The following is an 11,411-nucleotide window of genomic DNA, read 5'->3' on the forward strand; positions in this document are numbered from 1 at the left end:
AGAGACTGTGGCTTTGTTCACTCCCCAGGATTAAACAGTGGGCAACCCACAAACTGTAGAGACTTGAGAGACTGTGGCTTTGCACTCCCTAGGATTGAATAGTGGGCAACCCACCCACTGTAGAGACTTGAGAGACTGTGGCTTTGCACTCCCCGGGATGCAGCAGTGGGCAAACCACCCACTGTAGAGACTTGAGAGACTGTGGCTTTGCACTCCCCAGGATTGAACAGTGGGCAAACCACCCACTGTAGAGACTTGAGAGACTGTGGCTTTGTTCACTCCCCAGGATTAAACAGTGGGCAACCCACAAACTGTAGAGACTTGAGAGACTGTGGCTTTGCACTCCCTAGGATTGAATAGTGGGCAACCCAACCACTGTAGAGACTTGAGAGACTGTGGCTTTGCACTCCCCGGGATGCAGCAGTGGGCAAACCACCCACTGTAGAGACTTGAGAGACTGTGGCTTTGCACTCCCCAGGATTGAACAGTGGGCAAACCACCCACTGTAGAGACTTGAGAGACTGTGGCTTTGTGCTCCCCAGGATCGAACAGTGGGCAAACCACCCACTGGAGAGACTTGAGAGACTGTTGCTTTGCACTCCCCAGGATTGAACAGTGGGCAACCCACCCACTGTAGAGACTTGAAAGACTGTGGCTTTGCACTCCCCAGGATTGAACAGTGGGCATGGAGCCCCCTCGTGGATCTGGCGTCTTGCACTCAACCGGCTGAGGTGCCCCCCTTTCCCTTCCCCCTGAGGTGCCTGTTTTATTTCTATCTGATGCCCCTGCAGTGTTCTCTCCGTCTTGTTCGGGTATTGAGTGTGGGCCTCGCCCATGCCTTTTCGGCCCAGTGATCCATGGACTATGATGGTGGAATCCCTTGGACTTGTGTATAGTATAAATGCATATATTTGTAAATATTTTTGATTTCTGTAATTGAATATATCACAATTATTTGACTCATTTCCTTTTGTCCTTGCATTCTTCCGGGGGGGGGGGTTGAGGGGTGTAACTGTAATGTATCATGATGTATTAGTGTGTGTGTTGTAGTGGGTGACGGTGGGGGTGGGGGTGTTGCGTGTGTGTGTCACAGTTTTTCCCCTCCCCTGTGTCGTAGGTGCAGTACTCACCGTGGTCTTCGCCACTGGCGTTCGTGCTCCTGGTAGAGGAGCAGGAAGATAAAGGCTGGGAGTATCTGAAGTTCCATGGTGTCCTGGTTCCTCGTGGGGTGTGTAGAGGTGAGCGTTTTCCCTTCGAAGTCCTGTTTCCCACGTGTTTTTGTTCGCGTTGAATCCGCCCCGGAAAAGGTGGCGGATTGGTGGGTTGTAATAGTGTGGGCGGTACATTGTCCTCCGCCTGTCTGTTGCCGGTTACCGCCGCGGTGTTTGTTTGTACCGCCAGGGCGGTCGGAATGTTAAAGTGGCTGTCTATGTTGGTAGTTTCCGCCACGGTCGTGATTCCATTTTTTTTACTGCCGGCCTGTTGGCGGTTTTACCGCCGCTTTAACACCGACCGCCTGGGTTGTAATGAGGGCCTTTTGTCTATAGCTGTCTGATACCTTAAACCATCCTCATCCCATTCCTTGCCTAATGCATACTTCTCCTCCTTATGAGGGAAGAACCCCACTCTTAACTTTGCCCTACTGAGACTTATCAGTTCCTGTTCTGGCTGATGGCGAATCGACAGATGTCCTGAGGATGAAGACTGACGCTGTATGCTGACCCATTTGGATGGGTAACTATCTGATGATAAATTGTAATTGTATGTTTGCCTTTTCTTTCTAGGTACCAACTGCTCTTTTGATAGAGGCCATAGTTAGACGTTTTCCAAATTCGTGCTGCTAAATTGTTTTGCATGAAGCCCAACATGCTGATGCTAATTTGAGGTTAGTTAAGGAGTTCACTAATACCGGATGCTAATAGACAAACGACTGAATGATTGCTTTGTTGAATAATGTACTATTGATACTCTGCTAAAGTTGATTCATGTTAACGTCGTGCTTTGTTCTAATGTTCATGATCTATGCTTTGATAATGTTTTACTCGAGTTACCCGATTATAGTGGTTTTGATGTGCTTACTGACGTCGAGACTAATAAATATGCTATTAGGTTGTAACTAATAGGGAATAAATATCCTAACTCTTGCTAGAATTTGTGTGGTTATTCATGTCCGCAAGGTCAAGGTTTGTTTGATTCTCATTACATGTTAATGATTAGCCATATTGAGTAATTATTGTGATTATTGATGAGGTTATTGATCTATTGATTGGAATGCTAACGGATATCTCGCCCTGGGAAGTCCCCAACTGTGGTCAAAAGATTCATTGGCCTAAAACGTGTCCCTTGTAAGTTAAATTATCAAGATTCGGATGCGTTATCACATCCATTTAGGGACTACCCGGTAAGAGCAGGACATAGAGTGTAGGACGAAAACTCCAAGTAGGGAGACCCAGGAATTTTGGATAGCCCAATACTACAGTAGGCTTGGTTAGGAAGTGGGGAGGGGGTTTGGGACTTAGTGCAAACCATACATGTGCCAAGGGTGACTGTGGCAGTCCGTGTGCATGCATTATTGTGATGCTGATAATTATAATGAAACTTTAGTTTTGGAGGATGCTGGGTAGGAGAGCTACATGGTTGACTAAACAGTGTGCAGCATGGGTTAAGCTTACATCTGCATGGATAACTCGAAGCAACAATCAGTTTTTATCCCCTGTGTTGATTCTTCTAGTCTACCCACTAACTTGCCTAATCCAGCAGACCTATGGGACAGAATGGGAGGGGAATCAAAACGATACAAACAGGTTAAGGAGGAGAGTAACTGGAAAATATGTTAAAGTCATAAAGCCCTTCATGACATCCATAGATCTTCAATATCATCTCCTAGTATACTGTACATTGTAAGGAGGGGATGCCTAGAGCATTTCTGCCTAGACAGCGGGGGCGTAGGTAGTTTCAGAGGGGTGTTTGGGGTGCTCCACCCCCTAATATATTTTGTGGAAAATAGTGGGGTACGAGTGCTTTTAGTCGGGTAGGGAGGGATTTCTGTCTGACTTCACAAGGAATTTTTACACACACACAGACAAAAACGCCCACGCTCTCTCTCTCTGTTTGAAAAGATTTTACAAATGTTGGTTATTTCACTAAATAGTGAGCTTTCTCTCACTTAGTTCCCCTACCAATATGCATTCCTCTCCCTTTCCGCTGATCCTTAGCCCCTTTCCTGCACCCTGCTTGTTGTATAATGCTTTACTACCTCGAACTTTATGTACGGTGACCAGCTGCAAATAATTTTGGAAGAACAGACAGATAAGGCGGCTAAGAAGTTTAAAGTGCCTGCAGTAAAATGCTAAAGGAATACCTTCAATGTGATAACACGCTCAAATATATTGTGGGGCATATTTATACTCCATTTGAGCCAAATTTGCGTCATTTTTGTATGCAAATTCGGCGCAAAACTAACACTATATTTATATTTTGACGCTAGACACATCTAACGTCAAAATATTTGGAGTTTGCACCACTTTTTAGATGCGTGAACCTACCTTGCGTCAATGAGATGCAAAGTAGGCATTCCCATCTAAAAGATAGTGCTAATAATTATCCCCTTGTGCTAAAATGATGCACGTGTGGGAGGAGGGGTGAAATAATGATGCAAAGCTTGCTTTGCGCCATTATTTAACGCCTGGGTGAGACCAGGCGTTAGGGGACCTGTGGGCCAATTTCCATGGTTGGACACCATGGAATGGGTCTACATGTGCCCTCTTCAAGCCCCAGGAACACCTCCACCCACACCAGAGGGACACCGAAGGGTGGGGGACCTCATCCCAGGTAAGTAGGGTAAGTGTAGGTCGGTATTTTATTTTAATTAAAGTGCCATTGGGGGCCCAACTTGGGACCCCCTGCATGGCACTGGGTGCAATGACCATACCCAGGGGACACTGGTCCACTTTGCTGGCCATTGGGGTGGTGGGCATGACTCCTGTCGTTTCTAAGACAGGAGTCATGTGGTATGGATGGTTTTGCGTCAGATAATGACAATAGGGTGGTTAGAGGCATTTTTTTTTTGCCTCTAACCAGCCTAACATAATTTTTTGGTGCAAAACCCCCTTCTCCCATACCACCACCGCCACCCGGCTAAAGTCATTTTTTTTTACGTTAGCCCACCCTTTGCACCGGATTGCGCCATTCCATAAATTTGGCATCCAGCTGGCATCCTGGAATGGCACAAGCCGGCACTATACTTTTTGACACAAAACTGCGCAAATGCAGTTTTGCATCAAAAAGTATGAATATGGGGCTGTATCTCTCAAATGCAGATGCAGTTAGGGAATCGGAATGTGGAGGTTCAGTGCTACAACACGTGTGGATGCACCAGCCCTGCAATGAATGTCAGAACCTTTTTAAAAACAGTGCATTGGAGTCACCACCTCAGTTTCATGTAAGTAACACAGCACACAAGGAGCAATAGAGGTGACAATATGTCGCGTTCACAGACAGCAACAAAACCCAACAAAATATTCTAGAGGCACCTACATCATCACACTTACTCAACTAGTACACGTTTTTCAAATATAAAATTCAACAGAAATCAACCAATGCACCAATACTACGCTCCTATTGCAAACATCACAGACCCAAGTGCAGACAAATTATAATGTGTCCAGCTACCACAAAGAAATGCCTCTGCACTCAAAGGCCCCAGGATTAAATGCAATTTGAATCCATGATTACTATATCTCTACATTCAACAAAGCAACAGTATCCTCTAGGTACACCAACACCACCCTCTTGTGAAACCACACAGGGCATATTTCCTCACAAATGGCAAAGTGCTGTTCTCCAAAATCAAATCACAAACAGTAACATACACCAGGTGCACCAGCACAACTCTCTTATGTAGCCAACTGAGCCCAATGGCCATATAGTTGCTAATGTGTCACTTTCCAACAGCACTAAGCAGAGCAAAAGCAACACCCAACATACGTTGCCTTTGCCTGACAGGTCTGCAATCACCCCAAAGCAGTGAAGTTACATGCATTTTATACAACCCAGAATAAGCGGAACCAGGCACACCTCAACAACCACAAGCACCAAGAGGCCACACCAGTTGTAGAAGTGTGCATATACTAACACCGATAACATACCATAATAACAATTAATTTACTTTTAAGTGCCTAGTAAATGGTACTACATGTACCCTTGTTTCTGTAAATTAAATGCTAAAAGTGTACTGCAGCACACATTGTGATACCTACTAAAGTAGCACAGTAAAACATGTCTCATGCCTGCCACTACAACCAGTAGAAAGTTCAAACTGCCAGTTCAACCTTGTGAAGTAAACCTTTTGTCAAGGAAAAACTTTCTTTTTTAATACTTATAGGTCACCCATAAGGTAGGCCCAAACCACCCCGTAGGGCAGGGTGCGTGGATTTTAAAAAGTAGGACAAGTAGGTTTATGTTTTAAATGTTCTGGCATTGAAAGACTTCTAAAGTCATTTGTTACTGCTTTAAAGCTGTCTCTCCCATAGACTAACACTGGGTTACCCTATTACACTTAATAACTTCAGTTTGGGACCAGATAGAGAAATTATGCTTCCACTCAAATTAATTGTAATCTAAAACTCTCTTTAATGGAAAAATCTGACTTTCAATTACAATTTTGAAACTACCACTTTTTAGAAAGCTGGAACTATTCTATCCGGACCAACTGCCTTTCTGCCAGTGTCCTGGGGTACATGACAGTGAATGATTCTCTTGTTGGGGGTCGTGTATTCTTTCAGGCAATGCAACAAAAGAGGCCTTGGTGTGAGGGAAGAGGGTCTTCATGTTAGGTGGGCCTGGAGGAGTTGTGCCCTGCCCTGATTGCATTTCAAAGGGCCCTGCTTGCTGCACACACAAAGGAACCTGACACCAGGCCTGCCCTTGCTTTTATCACCCTCAACAGTGTGGAGCCAGGACCAAGGGAAGAAAAGAACTGACCAGACCAAGTTGTGGGGGTAGGTCAGTGAATTCCCCCATAGAAAGGATGACACCAGTTATAAAAGCAGCACCTTCACAACCTCTTATCAGAAAACTCCTGGATTTGTAGATGATTCAGAAGAAGGACTGCTTTGCATCTAAAGAAGGAAGATTATACCTACTTACCATGAACCTAGGCTCCCTAGAAGTGTCTGCAAGAGTCAGTTGGCTTTCCTCCTGTTTGAGCTAAAGGACACCACAATCTTCCAGAGGATTTCCTGCAGCTGCCAGCTGACCAGCACCGACTGGACTTCCCTGGGCCTGTCCGAGCCCTGCTGCTGGTCTCCGCTGGAGTGAGCCCTAAAAACTAACAGGGGCCTGCCAGGCCCTTAACTCTTGGCTGGCACCAGAGTGTACTCCTGAAGAAAAGTTGAAGATACAGATGTTGTAAGCTCCTTCTGACCACATAGTGACCTTGTCGTGCCAAGAAATGATCGCCTAAGATGAGATGAAGCTCCAGCGAGACCTGCTCTTCGCACCAACATCCAGCATCGACCACTAATGAAAATCTCCAGCGATTACCTGTTCTTCATGGTACGACAGAGAATGTGAGTGAAGCCAGTCCTGCTCCTTGTGCCGATGATAACCTCCTCGCGGCATCCGCCAATGCAAACAGCAGTTCCTGGTGTGGACTTGAGAAGATAACTCTTCAGCTGGGTGAAACTCATACCTGTATCCGACCCACCCTCAATTGTGGTCAGTCTGAACTTGTGACTTCCTCCAGTCTAGCATAACCAGATAACAGTGAGTTTTACTTTGTGGTTTTTGGGACTTTTTTCAACGAATAACTTTTGATTTGTTTGTTTTTGTGTAATTTTCTAAATTAAAAAATTACTCTTTTTTCTAAATTGGTTTGGGATTTTTCTTGTGCTGTATTTTCCCTCATTGTCACCTGTTTGAGGACTGCTGAAATACTTTATTCATTGCCTCTATGTTAAGCTTGACTGCTTTTGTGCCAAGCTACCAAAGAGTTAAGCACATGTTTCTTTAGGGACTTTTGTGGTTCACCCTCACACAGATTGTATTTAATATGTGAATGGGGCCTCCACCTCTCTCAAATAATAACCCAATTTATTACAATAACATAACATGACATAACATAACATGACTAATATAGCATAACATATGACAGTATGTACAATCTAACCAGCCAGGATGGCGCAAACATGGATTGTTGTATCAAAGCGAGCCGCTGCTTGACAGTTTTCTCCAACCTCCATCCCTATACTATATTTCAGGGCGTTCTGTGCCCTTTTCCCTTGTACACACTTGTTAGTCCTTCAACCCCTTCCAAAAGTGTGTTTTCTTTTGATGTCCTCAGCTCCAGTGCATCAGGGCAAAACTGGTCTTGGGTTGCTTGTGTTCCAGCTCAGGGAGGGCCTGGCCTGGCAGTTTTGGCTAGATTTGTCCTATTGGAGCAAGGCCAAGACTGATTTGCTTATAGCTGGGTTCAAACTGAGGTGGCAAAAGAACAATAGGCTGCAAGGCTACCTGAGTGATTGCCATTGGTTAGACTCAGTGAAAGCATCCTCCCATCACCTTTTGTGTGTTTCATGGAAATGTCTTAAGTGGCCAAAGTTATGACCAGATGTGGGTCCCGTCTTCACTGTGCCACTGGACCCAAGTTACACTTCACTGAAGAGCCCCAGTCAGGGTAACAGCGGCCTTGGGTTGCTCATGTTCCGGTACAGGGAGGGCCTGGCAGTTTGGGCTGTACTGTTTCTGTTGCAGCAGGAGCAAGACTGATTTACATCTGGCTGGTTCCAAACAGAGGTGGAACAGTGTACAAAAGAAAGATGGGCTACCTCGAGCAATTGCCAGTGGTTAGACTGATGCAAGCACTCTCACATTACCATTTGTTTCATGATCCATCTAACGAGTCAGAATGCAGAAAACATGGAGTCTATGATTAAAACAAGCTACTGCTTGACAGTTTTCTCTGTCCTCAACCACCAACCTATATTTTTGTGCTTTTTGTGCGTTCTGCTCCAGTGTGCTCTTGCCAGTCCTTCAACCCCTATCCAAAGTATGTCTTATTTTGATGCCCTCAGCCCTAGTGTGTCACTCCTTTCAGTCACTGCCTAATTTGAGCAGGTGTTTGCAGTGTTCAGCATCAGCACTTAATTCTCATCACCAGCTCATATGATAGTCTACCACATGGTGGTGCTGTTTGTTTAATTTTGAGGTCAGCCTAAAAAGTGTTTTTAATAATTCAATAATTTAGTAATATCTGCCACCCAGGCCATTCTTATAGCTTTGGGTGGCCGGGAATAGTCTGAGTTGTCACACTTATAGAAATGTGATGGTTAATATTTGTGCAGGTAGTGACATTGGGAGAGCTGGCAAGGGCAATCATGGTGCAAGCTGAAGATGCCTCTTGATAAGGGCCCTTGAATTTACTTTGTTTTACAAATTAAGAACTGGTTTCATTATCTTTAACCCAGATATGTTCCACTATTCAAAGTCTTCAGCCCGAGTATGTCTCTCCTTTCAATGTTCCTTAGAACTGCTACGTCTCCTTTCAATCTCCTCAGCCTAGTATGTGTCTCCATATAGGTTAATTGCTCCTGTATTTCTCTTTCAGCTGTCTGCTCTACGTCCTTCACCCTTCTTGTTTGCTTTCTGTGCCCTCTTCATCTGAGTTTTCCTTGTTGACCTTCAACCCATACATCTGGTTTATTTCAACAACCTCAGGCCCTGAATGTGTCTCTTTTTAATGTCCCCATACCTATGTGTCTCCTTTAAACTTCCTCAACCCTGGGATGTGTCTCCCTCTTAGTCCACCTACTCCTGTGTTTCTCTGCCTTCAGTGTCCTTTATGTCCTCCCATATCCATGTGTGTTTGCTATTGGTGAGCTCTTTCCCTGTGTCTTTTGTTGTCAGCCCTCAAATCATATGTTGCCTTTTTCTGTTGCTCTCAGACCCTGTATTTAGTTCCTTCTGCATCTTTAACCTCTGTATGCATTTCCCTCAGAGCATGTATGTGTCCTTTCTAGACCCTCAGCCACTGTGGCCCAGATTTACTAACATTTCATGCAATGCAGCGCAACAAGGCAAGTTGCTGAGCCGCATTGCTTGAATCGGAGAGCAGAACTGCACCACATTTACAAAGATATGGAGCGGTTCATCTCTGTCCATGCGCTGGTGCACATGTGATTGCCTAGTGCCAATGCTGGCACCCCTTGCGCCATGGTGCAGGGGTGCCTACATTGTGGACAGGATAATATTTGTATACGAAGACGTGCTTTCCTGCATGAAAAACTATCCTTAGAGGCTTATTCCTCTTTACATGTGTGCTGCACAATGCAGCACACATGCAGAGAGGAGGTAACCAGGCGACGCCACACTCAGGTAGGTGCACCATTTTGTCAGAAATCCAGGTATACAGACTTTAATAACTTGGTTTGTGGCAAAATATATGTGCGGTTGCACAGGAACACCCATGTTTAACCCATGGTATGCTTCCCTGTGCCAAAAAAGTGACAGACCCGACGCAAAATCTTAGTAAATCCGGCCTTGTGCTGCAGGTCCCCTGATCTCTGCAGGTGTCTTCCCCCATGCCACCAGTTTTTCAACACACATTAAGTGCCCGCTCTGGTTACGTATGCACATAATCTTCATGTTTATATTTATACAACTATCTAATGCTTTCATCTGACCAGCCGTTCTGCATATGGCGCGTCGGGTTCGCCTTTGATTCCACAGCGAAAGCGTCGATGGCGGAGATTACCGCGCTAATCTGACTCCCTGGCGTGACGTTGTGCGCCCGCGAGAGCACAGCACATTACTGCGCCGCTGTATACCAATAAAGCACGTAACGTGTGTATTTCTGCCCGGGATTGATTTGAATATAATTGTCATAAAAACCAAAACATGAGGCCGCGTTTGGGAGAAAAGCATTTAAAGTTTAATAATTCCAAGGCCCCGGACCGCAACACAGGCCCGACCGTCGACTGCTGTTCGGTTGCAGCTGCGAGAACTGTCGGTAATTGCAGCAAACAGCGCAGAGAAAAAGGGAAGACCCTGGCTGACTGCTGGATATAAAATGAATTATTCATGCCGACTAACAACGGAAGGCGCAATATGATTCCCTCAACTTCGCAGTGAACTTCCTGGCAACGTGCCCCATTAGGCCTTTACAGTTGGTATTCCTTTTTTATAACACAACATAACAGGCCTATTTGTACAGGGCACGTTCACCCCAAAGGTTATCTTGGCGCTGTTAAAAAATAGCAGGTGTTCATTGTTAGGGAAGTCAATGGTATTCATTAATAATAGAAATGATCAATTATAGGAACACACTATAAATAGTGTTGTTTTCCCATATTATGACACCGAAGTTGCAATCCAGTAGACTCCTCCTCAGCCTCCCAAGTGTACCAAATTGTGTGATTTGAACCAAGTCATTGTTTCTCTCTCTCTCTACCTCAGTTCATTTCAAGACGTTGACCCCGGCCTCAGTGCATTGTGAGAACGTTCTAGCCTTTTCTCCTGCAGTCCTCATGGGTGACGTGGATTACCCATCCTCATCCCCTGTGCATTAAGTGGGATGAAAAAGTGTGGGAGGGGGCGAATGTGTGTGTCTGTGTGGTGTGGGGCGGGGTCTCTAAAAGGAGCAGGGCCTATGTAATTAAGTGTGTGGCTCAAAAACATAAGCTACCTTTCTGTGATTCTCGTAGTGGGCCACACAACCAATATTTTATTCCTCTCCGGGCTTTCTGTTATTGCATCATGATATATAACACCACAACTTACATAAACCTAAAATCAGCCAGGACTATTTTCTTTGCCAGTGGTAGTTCGCTGAACACGGCAAAAGAGTAACAACAATGATTTTGTTGTAAATAATTATTATTGAAAATGTTTAAATTCTGAAATAGTGAGACAGTGAATTAAACTTTACTGAGGCATGTGGAAGAGATTGTGGTCATCAGTATGTCTTGATCACTCCCGTTATGTTCACTCTTTTAGACGTGTACACCCTTTTTCTCTCCACATCCTGACCATTTGCATATCCTAAACCTCATCTCTTTCCTCTTCAGCACCCTCTTTTTACTTTCTCCGGAATGTACTACTTTACATCTATTTCCCTTCCCCAAACACACCACCCACCCACTCACCTGTATACACCACATTTCCTTTTACTTTTTTCCACATTTTATTTTACTTTCACCTGTGTATCTACTTCACACATTTTCCACATAATCGCAATTGCAACTGGAATACAAGAACATTGCCCTATGCACTCTGCAGAGAGGCCAAGGGTTGGATGCCCATGTATTCTGAACACCATTTTGACTCACTGGAAGGCACTGCTAGAAATTCACCCAGCCTTTAGCCTCAACTCCAGATTTCTTAATCATGATCTGAGGAGGAAAATGAGTTCAAAG

The sequence above is a fragment of the Pleurodeles waltl genome, chromosome 7 (assembly GCF_031143425.1).
Source record: "Pleurodeles waltl isolate 20211129_DDA chromosome 7, aPleWal1.hap1.20221129, whole genome shotgun sequence".
Taxonomy (NCBI): Eukaryota; Metazoa; Chordata; class Amphibia; order Caudata; family Salamandridae; genus Pleurodeles; species Pleurodeles waltl.